Source organism: Triturus cristatus, unplaced genomic scaffold (genome assembly GCF_964204655.1).
Source record: "Triturus cristatus unplaced genomic scaffold, aTriCri1.1 SCAFFOLD_141, whole genome shotgun sequence".
In the NCBI taxonomy this organism is placed as follows: Eukaryota; Metazoa; Chordata; class Amphibia; order Caudata; family Salamandridae; genus Triturus; species Triturus cristatus.
Genome location: NW_028188323.1, coordinates 2,098,854 through 2,113,316, shown reverse-complemented (window position 1 = coordinate 2,113,316; position 14,463 = coordinate 2,098,854).

Below are 14,463 nucleotides of genomic sequence, written 5' to 3'. Positions count from 1 at the left end.
GACTGACTCACTGACTGACTCACTGACTGACTCACTGACTGACTCACTGACTGACTCACTGACAGATTCACTGACTGACTGTAAGACTCACTGACTGACTGACTGACTCACTGACTGACTGACTCACTCACTCACTCACTGACTCACTCTCACTGACTGACTCACTCTCACTGACTGACTCAATCTCACTGACAGACTCACTCTCACTTACTGACTCACTCTCACTGACTGACTCACTCTCACTGACTGACAGACTGACTGACTGACTGACAGACTCACTCACTGACTGACTGACAGACTCACTCACTAACTGACTGAATGACTGACTGACTGACTGACTCACTGACTGACTTACAGACTGACTCACTGACTGACTGACTGACTGACAGACTCACTGACAGACTCACTGACTGACTCACTGACTGACTGACTCACTGACTGACTGACTCACTGACTGACTGACTCACTGACTGACTCACTCACTGACTGACTCACTGACTGACTGACTCACTGACTGACAGACTCACTCACAAACTGTCTCACTGACTGACTCACTGACTGACTCACTGACTGACTCACTGACTGACTCACTGACAGATTCACTGACTGACTGTAAGACTCACTGACTGACTGACTGACTCACTGACTGACTCACTCACTCACTGACACACTCACTCACTGACTGACTCACTCTCACTGACTGACTGACTCACTCTCACTGACTGACTCACTCTCACTGACTGACTCACTCTCACTTACTGACTCACTCTCACTGACTGACTCACTCTCACTGACTGACAGACTCACTGACTGACTGACAGACTCACTGACTAACTGACTGACAGACTCACTGACTGATTCACTGACTGACTGACTGACTGACTCACTGACTGACTGACTCACTGACTGACAGACTCACTGACTGACTCACTGACTGACTCACTGACTGACTTACTCACTGACTGACTGACTCACTGACTGACTCACTCACTGACTGACTCACTGACTGACTCACTGACTGACTGACTCACTGACTGACTGACAGACTCACTCACTGACTGACTAACTCACTGACTGACTGATAGACTCACTCACTGACTGACTGACGGACTGACTGACCGACTGACTGACTCACTGACTGACTCACTGACTCACTGACTGACTCACTGACTGACAGACTCACTGACTGACTGACTCACTCTCACTGACTGACTCACTCACTGACACTCACTCACTCACTCACTGACTGACTCACTCACTGACTGACTGACTCACTGACGGACTGACTCACTCACTCACTGACTGACTGACTGACTCACTGACTGACTGACTCACTGACTAACTGACAGACTGACTCACTGACTCACTGACAGACTGACTCACTGACTGAATGACTGACAGACTCACTCACTGACTGACTGACAGACTCACTGACTAACTGACAGACTGACTCACTGACTCACTGACAGACTGACTCACTGACTGAATGACTCACTGACTGACTGACTGACTGACAGACTCACTGACTGACTGACAGACAGACTCACTCACTGACTGACTGACAGACTCACTCACTGACTGACTGACTGACTCACTGACTGACTCACTCACTCACTGACTCACTCACTGACTGACTGACAGACTCACTCACTGACTGACTGACTGACTCACTGACTGACTCACTCACTCACTGACTCACTCACTGACTGACTCACTCTCACTGACTGACTGACTCACTCTCACTGACTGACTCACTCTCACTGACTGACTCACTCTCACTGACTGACTCACTCTCACTGACAGACTCACTCTCACTTACTGACTCACTCTCACTGACTGACTCACTCTCACTGACTGACAGACTCACTCACTGACTGACAGACTGACTCACTGACTGACTGAGAGACTCACTGACTGACTTACTGACTGACTGACTCACTGACTGACTCACTGACTCACTGACAGACTGATTCACTGACTGAATGACTCACTGACTGACTGACTCACTGACAGACTCACTGACTGACTCACTGACTGACTCACTGACTGACGAACTGACTGACTGACTGACTCACTGACTGATTCACTGACTGACTGACTGACTGACTGACTGACTCACTGACTCACTGACTCACTGACTGACTGACTGACAGACTCACTGACTGACTGACAGACTCACTCACTGACTGACAGACTCACTCACTGACTGACTGACTGACTCACTGACTGACTCACTCACTCACTGACTCACTCACTGACTTACTCACTGACTGAGTGACAGACTCACTGACTGACTGACTGACTGACTCACTGACTGACTCACTCACTCACTGACTCACTCACTCACTGACTCACTCTCACTGACTGACTCACTCTCACTGACTGACTCACTCTCACTGACAGACTCACTCTCACTTACTGACTCACTCTCACTGACTGACTCACTCTCACTGACTGACAGACTCACTCACTGACTGACAGACTCACTCACTGACTGACTGACAGACTCACTCATTTACTGACTGACTGACAGACCCACTCACTGACTGACTGACAGACTCACTCACTGACTGACTGACAGACTCACTCACTGACTGACTCACTCACTGACTGTCTGACAGACTCACTGACTGACAGACTCACTGACTGACTCACTGACTGACTCACTGACTGACTCAATGACTGACTGACAGACAGACTCACTCACTGACTCACTGACTGACTGACTCACTGACTCACTGACTCACTGACTGACTGATAGACTCACTCACTCACTGACTGACAGACTCACTCACTGACTGACAGACTCACTCACTGACTCAATGACAGACTCACTGACTGACTGACAGACTCACTGACTGACTGACTGACAGACTCACTCACTGACTGACTGACAGACTCAGACACTCACTGACTGACAGACTCGCTCACTGACTGACTGACAGACTCACTGACTGACTGACTGACTGACAGACTCACTCACTCACTGACTGACTGACAGACTCACTGACTGACTGACTGACAGACTCACTCACTGACTGACTGACAGACTCACTGGCTGACTGACTGACTCACTGACTGACTCACTCACTGACTGACTCACTCTCACTGACTGACTGACTCACTCTCACTGACTGACTCACTCTCACTGACTGAATCACTCTCACTGACAGACTCACTGACTGACAGACTCACTGACTGGCTGACTGACTGACTGACAGACTCACTCACTGACTGTCTCACTGACTGACTCACTGACTGACTCACTGACTGACTCACTGACTGACTCACTGACTGACTCACTGACAGATTCACTGACTGACTGTAAGACTCACTGACTGACTGACTGACTCACTGACTGACTCACTCACTCACTCACTCACTGACTCACTCTCACTGACTGACTCACTCTCACTGACTGACTCAATCTCACTGACAGACTCACTCTCACTTACTGACTCACTCTCACTGACTGACTCACTCTCACTGACTGACAGACTCACTGACTGACTGACAGACTCACTCACTGACTGACAGACTCACTGACTGACTGACTGACTGACTGACTGGCTGACTCACTGACTGACTTACAGACTGACTCACTGACTGACTGACTGACTGACAGACTCACTGACAGACTCACTGACTGACTCACTGACTGACTGACTCACTGACTGACTGACTCACTGACTGACTGACTCACTGACTGACTGACTCACTGACTGACTCACTGACTGACTGACTCACTGACTGACAGACTCACTCACTGACTGTCTCACTGACTGACTCACTGACTGACTCACTGACTGACTCACTGACTGACTCACTGACAGATTCACTGACTGACTGTAAGACTCACTGACTGACTGACTGACTCACTGACTGACTCACTCACTGACACACTCACTCACTGACTGACTCACTCTCACTGACTGACTGACCCACTCTCACTGACTGACTCACTCTCACTGACTGACTCACTCTCACTGACAGACTCACTCTCACTTACTGACTCACTCTCACTGACTGACTCACTCTCACTCTCACTGACTGACAGACTCACTGACTGACTGACTGACAGACTCACTGACTGACTGACTGACAGACTCACTGACTGACTCACTGACTGACTGACTGACTCACTGACTGACTGACTCACTGACTGACAGACTCACTGACTGACTCACTGACTGACTCACTGACTGACTTACTCACTGACTGACTGACTCACTCACTGACTCACTCACTGACTGACTCACTGACTGACTGACTGACTGACTGACTGACTGACTCACTCACTGACTAACCGACAGACTCACTCACTGACTCACTGACTCACTCACTGACTGACAGACTCACTGACTGACTCACTGACTGACTGACTGACTCACTGACTGACTGACTCACTGACTAACTGACAGACTGACTCACTGACTCACTGACAGACTGACTCACTGACTGAATGACTGACAGACTCACTCACTGACTGACTGACAGACTCACTGACTGACTGACTGACTGACTCACTGACTGACTCACTCACTCACTGACTCACTCACTGACTGACTGATAGACTCACTCACTGACTGACTGACTCACTGACTGACTCACTCACTCACTGACTCACTGACTGACTGACTCACTCTCACTGACTGACTGACTCACTCTCACTGACTGACTCACTCTCACTGACTGACTCACTCTCACTGACAGACTCACTCTCACTTACTGACTCACTCTCACTGACTGACTCACTCTCACTGACTGACAGACTCACTCACTGACTGACAGACTGACTCACTGACTGACTGACAGACTCACTGACTGACTTACTGACTGACTGACTCACTGACTGACTCACTGACTCACTGACAGACTGACTCACTGACTGAATGACTCACTGACTGACTGACTCACTGACAGACTCACTGACTGACTCACTGACTGACTCACTGACTGACGAACTGACTGACTCACTGACTGACTGACTGACTGACTGACTGACTCACTGACTGACTCACTGACTGACTGACTGACTCACTGACTGACTGACTCACTGACTGACTGACTGACTGACAGACTCACTGACTGACTGACAGACTCACTCACTGATTGACTGAAAGACTCACTCACTCACTGACAGACTCACTCACTGAGACTCACTCACTGACTGACAGACTCACTCACTGAGACTCACTCACTGACTGACTCACTCTCACTGACTGACTGACTCACTCTCACTGACTGACTCACTCTCACTGACTGACTCACTCTCACTGACTGACTCACTCTCACTGACAGACTCACTCTCACTTACTGACTCACTCTCACTGACTGACTCACTCTCACTGACTGACAGACTCACTCACTGACTGACAGACTCACTCACTGACTGACTGACAGACTCACTCACTCACTGACTGACTGACTCACTCACTGACTGACTGACAGACTCACTCACTGACTGACTGACAGACTCACTCACTGACTGACTCACTCACTGACTGTCTGACAGACTCACTGACTGACAGACTCACTGACTGACTCACTGACTGACTCAATGACTGACTGACAGACAGACTCACTCACTGACTCACTGACTGACTGACTGACTCACTGACTCACTGACTGACAGACTCACTCACTCACTGACTGACAGACTCACTCACTGACTGACAGACTCACTCACTGACTGAATTACAGACTCACTGACTGACTGACTGACAGACTCACTCACTGACTGACTGACAGACTCAGTCACTCACTGACTGACAGACTCGCTCACTGACTGACTGACAGACTCACTGACTGACTGACTGACTGACAGACTCACTCACTCACTGACTGACTGACAGACTCACTGACTGACTGACTGACAGACTCACTCACTGACTGACTGACAGACTCACTGGCTGACTGACTGACTCACTCACTGACTCACTCACTGACTGACTCACTCTCACTGACTGACTGACTCACTCTCACTGACTGACTCACTCTCACTGACTGAGTCACTCTCACTGACAGACTCACTGACTGACAGACTCACTGACTGACTCACTGACTGACTGACAGACTCACTCACTGACTGTCTCACTGACTGACTCACTGACTGACTCACTGACTGACTCACTGACTGACTCACTGACAGATTCACTGACTGACTCACTGACAGATTCACTGACTGACTGTAAGACTCACTGACTGACTGACTGACTCACTGACTGACTCACTGACTGACTCACTGACTCACTCTCACTGACTGACTCACTCTCACTGACTGACTCAATCTCACTGACAGACTCACTCTCACTTACTGACTCACTCTCACTGACTGACTCACTCTCACTGACTGACCGACTCACTGACTGACTGACAGACTCACTCACTGACTGACTGACAGACTCACTCACTGACTGACTGACTGACTGACTGACTGACTGACTGACTCACTGACTCACTGACTGACTTACAGACTGACTCACTGACTGACTGACTGACTGACAGACTCACTGACAGACTCACTGACTGACTCACTGACTGACTGACTGACTGACTGACTGACTCACTGACTGACTGACTCACTGACTGACTCACTGACTGACTGACTCACTCACTGACTGACTCACTGACTGACAGACTCACTCACTGACTGTCTCACTGACTGACTCACTGACTGACTCACTGACTTACTCACTGACTGACTCACTGACAGATTCACTGACTGACTGTAAGACTCACTGACTGACTGACTGACTCACTGACTGACTCACTCACTGACACACTCATTTACTGACTGACTCACTCTCACTGACTGACTGACTCACTCTCACTGACTGACTCACTCTCACTGACTGACTCACTCTCACTGACAGACTCACTCTCACTTACTGACTCACTCTCACTGACTGACTCACTCTCACTGACTGACAGACTCACTGACTGACTGAATGGCAGACTCACTGACTGACTCACTGACTGACTGACTGACTCACTGACTGACTGACTCACTGACTGACAGACTCACTGACTGACAGACTCACTGACTGACTCACTGACTGACTTACTCACTGACTGACTTACTCACTGACTGACTGACTCACTGACTGACTCACTCACTGACTGACTCACTGACTGACTGACTGACTGACTGACTCACTGACTGACTGACAGACTCATTCACTGACTGACTAACTCACTGACTGACTGATAGACTCACTCACTGACTGACTGACGGACTGACTGACTGACTGACTGACTCACTGACTGACTCACTGACTCACTGACTGACTCACTGACTGACAGACTCACTGACTGACTGACTCACTCTCACTGACTGACTCACTCACTGACACTCACTCACTCACTCACTCACTGACTCACTCACTGACTGACTGACTCACTGACGGACTGACTCACTCACTCACTGACTGACTCACTGACTGACTGACTGACTCACTCACTCACTGACTCACTCACTCACTGACTCACTCACTGACTCACTGACTCACTCACTGACTGACAGACTCACTGACTGACTCACTGACTGACTGACTGACTCACTGACTGACTGACTCACTGACTAACTGACAGACTGACTCACTGACTCACTGACAGACTGACTCACTGACTGAATGACTCACTGACTGACTGACTCACTGACAGACTCACTGACTGACTCACTGACTGACTCACTGACTGACTGACTCACTGACTGACTGTCTGACTCACTGACTGACTGAGTGACTAACAGACTCACTGACTGACTGACAGACTCACTCACTGACTGACAGACTCACTCACTGACTGACTGACTGACTCACTGACTGACTCACTCACTCACTGACTCACTCACTGACTTACTCACTGACTGACTGACAGACTCACTGACTGACTGACTGACTGACTGACTGACTGACTCACTCACTCACTGACTCACTCACTGACTGACTCACTCTCACTGACTGACTGACTCACTCTCACTGACTTACTCACTCTCACTGACTGACTCACTCTCACTGACTGACTCACTCTCACTGACAGACTCACTCTCGCTTACTGACTCACTCTCACTGACTGACTCACTCTCACTGACTGACAGACTCACTCACTGACTGACAGACTCACTCACTGACTGACAGACTCACTGACTGACTGAATGGCAGACTCACTGACTGACTCACTGACTGACTGACTGACTCACTGACTGACTGACTCACTGACTGACAGACTCACTGACTGACAGACTCACTGACTGACTCACTGACTGACTCACTGACTGACTTACTCACTGACTGACTGACTCACTGACTGACTCACTCACTGACTGACTCACTCACTGACTGACTGACTGACTGACTCACTGACTGACTGACAGACTCATTCACTGACTGACTAACTCACTGACTGACTGATAGACTCACTCACTGACTGACTGACGGACTGACTGACTGACTGACTGACTCACTGACTGACTCACTGACTCACTGACTGACTCACTGACTGACAGACTCACTGACTGACTGACTCACTCTCACTGACTGACTCACTCACTGACACTCACTCACTCACTGACTCACTCACTGACTGACTGACTCACTGACGGACTGACTCACTCACTCACTGACTGACTCACTGACTGACTGACTGACTCACTCACTCACTGACTCACTCACTCACTGACTCACTCACTGACTCACTGACTCACTCACTGACTGACAGACTCACTGACTGACTCACTGACTGACTGACTCACTGACTGACTGACTCACTGACTAACTGACAGACTGACTCACTGACTCACTGACAGACTGACTCACTGACTGAATGACTCACTGACTGACTGACTCACTGACAGACTCACTGACTGACTCACTGACTGACTCACTGACTGACTCACTGACTGACTGTCTGACTCACTGACTGACTGAGTGACTAACAGACTCACTGACTGACTGACAGACTCACTCACTGACTGACAGACTCACTCACTGACTGACTGACTGACTGACTGACTGACTCACTCACTCACTGACTCACTCACTGACTTACTCACTGACTGACTGACAGACTCACTGACTGACTGACTGACTGACTGACTGACTCACTCACTCACTCACTCACTCACTGACTGACTCACTCTCACTGACTGACTGACTCACTCTCACTGACTTACTCACTCTCACTGACTGACTCACTCTCACTGACTGACTCACTCTCACTGACAGACTCACTCTCGCTTACTGACTCACTCTCACTGACTGACTCACTCTCACTGACTGACAGACTCACTCACTGACTGACAGACTCACTCACTGACTGACTGACAGACTCACTCACTCACTGACTGACTGACAGACTCACTCACTGACTGACTGACAGACTCACTCACTGACTGACTGACAGACTCACTCACTGACTCACTCACTCACTCACTGTCTGACAGACTCACTCACTGACTGTCTGACAGACTCACTGACTGACAGACTCACTGACTGATTCACTGACTGACTCACTGACTGACTCACTGACTGACTGACAGACAGACTCACTCACTGACTCACTGACTGACTGACTGACTGACTCACTGACTCACTGACTGACTGACAGACTCACTCACTCACTGACTGACAGACTCACTCACTGAATGACAGACTCACTCACTGACTCACTGACAGACTCACTGACTGACTGACTGACAGACTCACTGACTGACTGACTGACTGACAGACTCACTCACTGACTGACTGACAGACTCAGTCACTCACTGACTGACAGACTCGCTCACTGACTGACTGACAGACTCACTGACTGACTGACAGACTCACTCACTCACTGACTGACTGACAGACTCACTCACTGACTGACTGATAGACTCACTGACTGACTGACTGACAGACTCACTGGCTGACTGACTGACTCACTGACTGACTGACTCACTGACTGACTCACTCACTGACTGACTCACTCTCACTGACTGACTGACTCACTCTCACTGACTGACTCACTCTCACTGACTGAATCACTCTCACTGACAGACTCACTCTCACTGACAGACTCACTTACTGACAGACTCACTGACTGACAGACTCACTGACTGACTGACTGACTGACAGACTCACTGACTGACTGACTGACTGACTGACTCACTGACTGACTGACTCACTGACTGACTGACTCACTGACTGACTCACTGACTGACTGACAGACTCACTCACTGACTGTCTCACTGACTGACTCACTGACTGACTCACTGACTGACTCACTGACAGATTCACTGACTGACTGTAAGACTCACTGACTGACTGACTCACTGACTGACTCACTCACTGACACACTCACTCACTGACTGACTCACTCTCACTGACTGACTGACTCACTCTCACTGACTGACTCACTCTCACTGACTGACTCACTCTCACTGACAGACTCACTCTCACTTACTGACTCACTCTCACTGACTCACTCTCACTGACTGACAGACTCACTGACTGACTGACAGACTCACTCACTGACTGACTGACAGACTCACTGACTGACTCACTGACTGACTGACTGACTCACTGACTGACTGACTCACTGACTGACAGACTCACTGACTGACTCACTGACTGACTCACTGACTGACTTACTCACTGACTGACTGACTCACTGACTGACTCACTGACTGACTGACTGACTGACTCACTGACTCACTGACTGACTGACTGACTAACTCACTGACTGACTGATAGACTCACTCACTGACTGATAGACTCACTCACTGACTGACTGACGGACAGACTGACCGACTGACTGACTCACTGACTGACTCACTGACTCACTGACTGACAGACTCACTGACTGACAGACTCACTGACTGACTGACTCACTCTCACTGACTGACTCACTCACTGACACTCACTCACTCACTCACTGACTGACTAACTCACTGACTGACTGACTCACTGACAGACTGACTCACTCACTCACTGACTGACTCACTGACTGACTGACTCACTCACTCACTGACTCACTCACTCACTGACTCACTCACTGACTCACTGACTCACTTACTGACTGACAGACTCACTGACTGACTCACTGACTGACTGACTGACTCACTGACTGACTGACTCACTGACTCACTGACAGACTGACTTACTGACTCACTGACAGACTGACTCACTGACTGAATGACTCACTGACTGACTGACTCACTGACAGACTCACTGACTGACTCACTGACTGACTCACTGACTGACTGACTCACTGACTGACTGACTGACTCACTGACTGACTGACTCACTGACTGACTCACTGAATGACTGACTGACTCACTGACTGACTCACTGACAGACAGACACACTGACTCACTGACTGACTCACTGACTGACAGACTCACTGACTGACAGAGTCACTGACTGACTGACTGACTCACTGACTGACTGACAGACTCACTCACTGAGTGACTGACTCACTGACTGACTGACCTACTCACTAACTGACTGACAGACTCACTGACTGACAGACTCACTGACAGACTCACTCACTGACTGACTGACAGACTCACTGACTGACTCACTGACTGACTGACTCACTGACTGTCTCACTGACTGACAGACTCACTGACTGTCTGACTCACTCTCACTGACTGACTCACTCACTGACACTCACTCACTCACTCACTGACTGACTCACTCACTGACTGACTCACTGACTGAGTGACTGACTCACTCACTCACTGACTGACTCACTGACTGACTGACTCACTCACTGACTGACTCACTCACTCACTCACGGACTCACTCACTGACTCACTGACTCACTCACTGACACTCACTCACTCACACTCACTCACTGACACTCACTCACTGACACTCACTCACTGACACTCACTCACTGACTCACTCACTGACTGACAGACTCACTGACTGACTCACTGACTCACTGACTGACTCACTGACTGACTGACAGACTCACTCACTGACTGTCTCACTGACTGACTCACTGACTGACTCACTGACTGACTCACTGACTGACTCACTGACTGACTCACTGACTGACTGACTCACTGACTGACTGACTCACTGACTGACTCACTCACTGACTGACTCACTGACTGACTGACTGACTGACTCACTGACTGACTGACTGACAGACTGACTGACTGACTGACTGACAGACTCACTCATTGACTGACTGACAGACTCACTCACTGACTGACTGTAAGACTCACTGACTGACTGACTGACTCACTGACTGACTCACTCACTGACACACTCACTCACTGACTGACTCACTCTCACTGACTGACTGACTCACTCTCACTGACTGACTCACTCTCACTGACTGACTCACTCTCACTGACAGACTCACTCTCACTTACTGACTCACTCTCACTGACTGACTCACTCTCACTCTCACTGACTGACAGACTCACTGACTGACTGACAGACTCACTGACTGACTGACTGACAGACTCACTGACTGACTCACTGACTGACTGACTGACTCACTGACTGACTGACTCACTGACTGACAGACTCACTGACTGACTCACTGACTGACTCACTGACTGACTTACTCACTGACTGACTGACTCACTGACTGACTCACTCACTGACTGACTCACTGACTGACTGACTGACTGACTGACTGACTGACTCACTCACTCACTGACTAACCGACAGACTCACTCACTGACTCACTGACTTACTCACTGACTGACAGACTCACTGACTGACTCACTGACTGACTGACTGACTCACTGACTGACTGACTCACTGACTAACTGACAGACTGACTCACTGACTCACTGACAGACTGACTCACTGACTGAATGACTCACTGACTGACTGACTGACTGACAGACTCACTGACTGACTGACTGACAGACTCACTCACTGACTGACTGACAGACTCACTCCCTGACTGACTGACTGACTGACTGACTGACTCACTCACTCACTGACTCACTCACTGACTGACTGATAGACTCACTCACTGACTGACTGACTGACTCACTGACTGACTGACTCACTCACTGACTCACTCACTGACTGACTCACTCTCACTGACTGACTCACTCTCACTGACTGACTCACTCTCACTGACTGACTCACTCTCACTGACTGACTCACTCTCACTGACAGACTCACTCTCACTTACTGACTCACTCTCACTGACTGACTCACTCTCACTGACTGACAGACTCACTCACTGACTGACAGACTGACTCACTGACTGACTGACAGACTCACTGACTGACTTACTGACTGACTGACTGACTCACTGACTGACTCACTGACTCACTGACAGACTGACTCACTGACTGAATGACTCACTGACTGACTGACTCACTGACAGACTCACTGACTGACTCACTGACTGACTCACTGACTGACGAACTGACTGACTCACTGACTGACTGACTGACTGACGGACTCACTGACTGACTCACTGACTGACTGACTGACTCACTGACTGACTGACTCACTGACTGACTGACTGACTGACAGACTCACTGACTGACTGACAGACTCACTCACTGACTGACAGACTCACTCACTGACTGACAGACTCACTCACTGACTGACTGACTCACTGACTGACTCACTCACTCACTGACTCACTCACTGACTTACTCACTGACTGGGTGACAGACTCACTGACTGACTGACTCACTGACTGACTCACTCACTCACTGACTCACTCACTGACTGACTCACTCTCACTGACTGACTGACTCACTCTCACTGACTGACTCACTCTCACTGACTGACTCACTCTCACTGACAGACTCACTCTCACTTACTGACTCACTCTCACTGACTGACTCACTCTCACTGACTGACAGACTCACTCACTGACTGACAGACTCACTCACTGACTGACTGACAGACTCACTCACTGACTGACTGACTGACTCACTCACTGACTGACTGACAGACTCACTCACTGACTGACTGACAGACTCACTCACTGACTGACTCACTCACTGACTGTCTGACAGACTCACTGACTGACAGACTCACTGACTGACTCACTGACTGACTCACTGACTGACTCAATGACTGACTGACAGACAGACTCACTCACTGACTCACTGACTGACTGACTGACTGACTCACTGACTCACTGACTGACAGACTCACTCACTCACTGACTGACAGACTCACTCACTGACTGACAGACTCACTCACTGACTGAATGACAGACTCACTGACTGACTGACTGACAGACTCACTCACTGACTGACTGACAGACTCAGTCACTCACTGACTGACAGACTCGCTCACTGACTGACTGACAGACTCACTGACTGACTGACTGACAGACTCACTCACTGACTGACTGACAGACTCACTGGCTGACTGACTGACTCACTGACTGACTCACTCACTGACTGACTCACTCTCACTGACTGACTGACTCACTCTCACTGACTGACTCACTCTCACTGACTGAGTCACTCTCACTGAC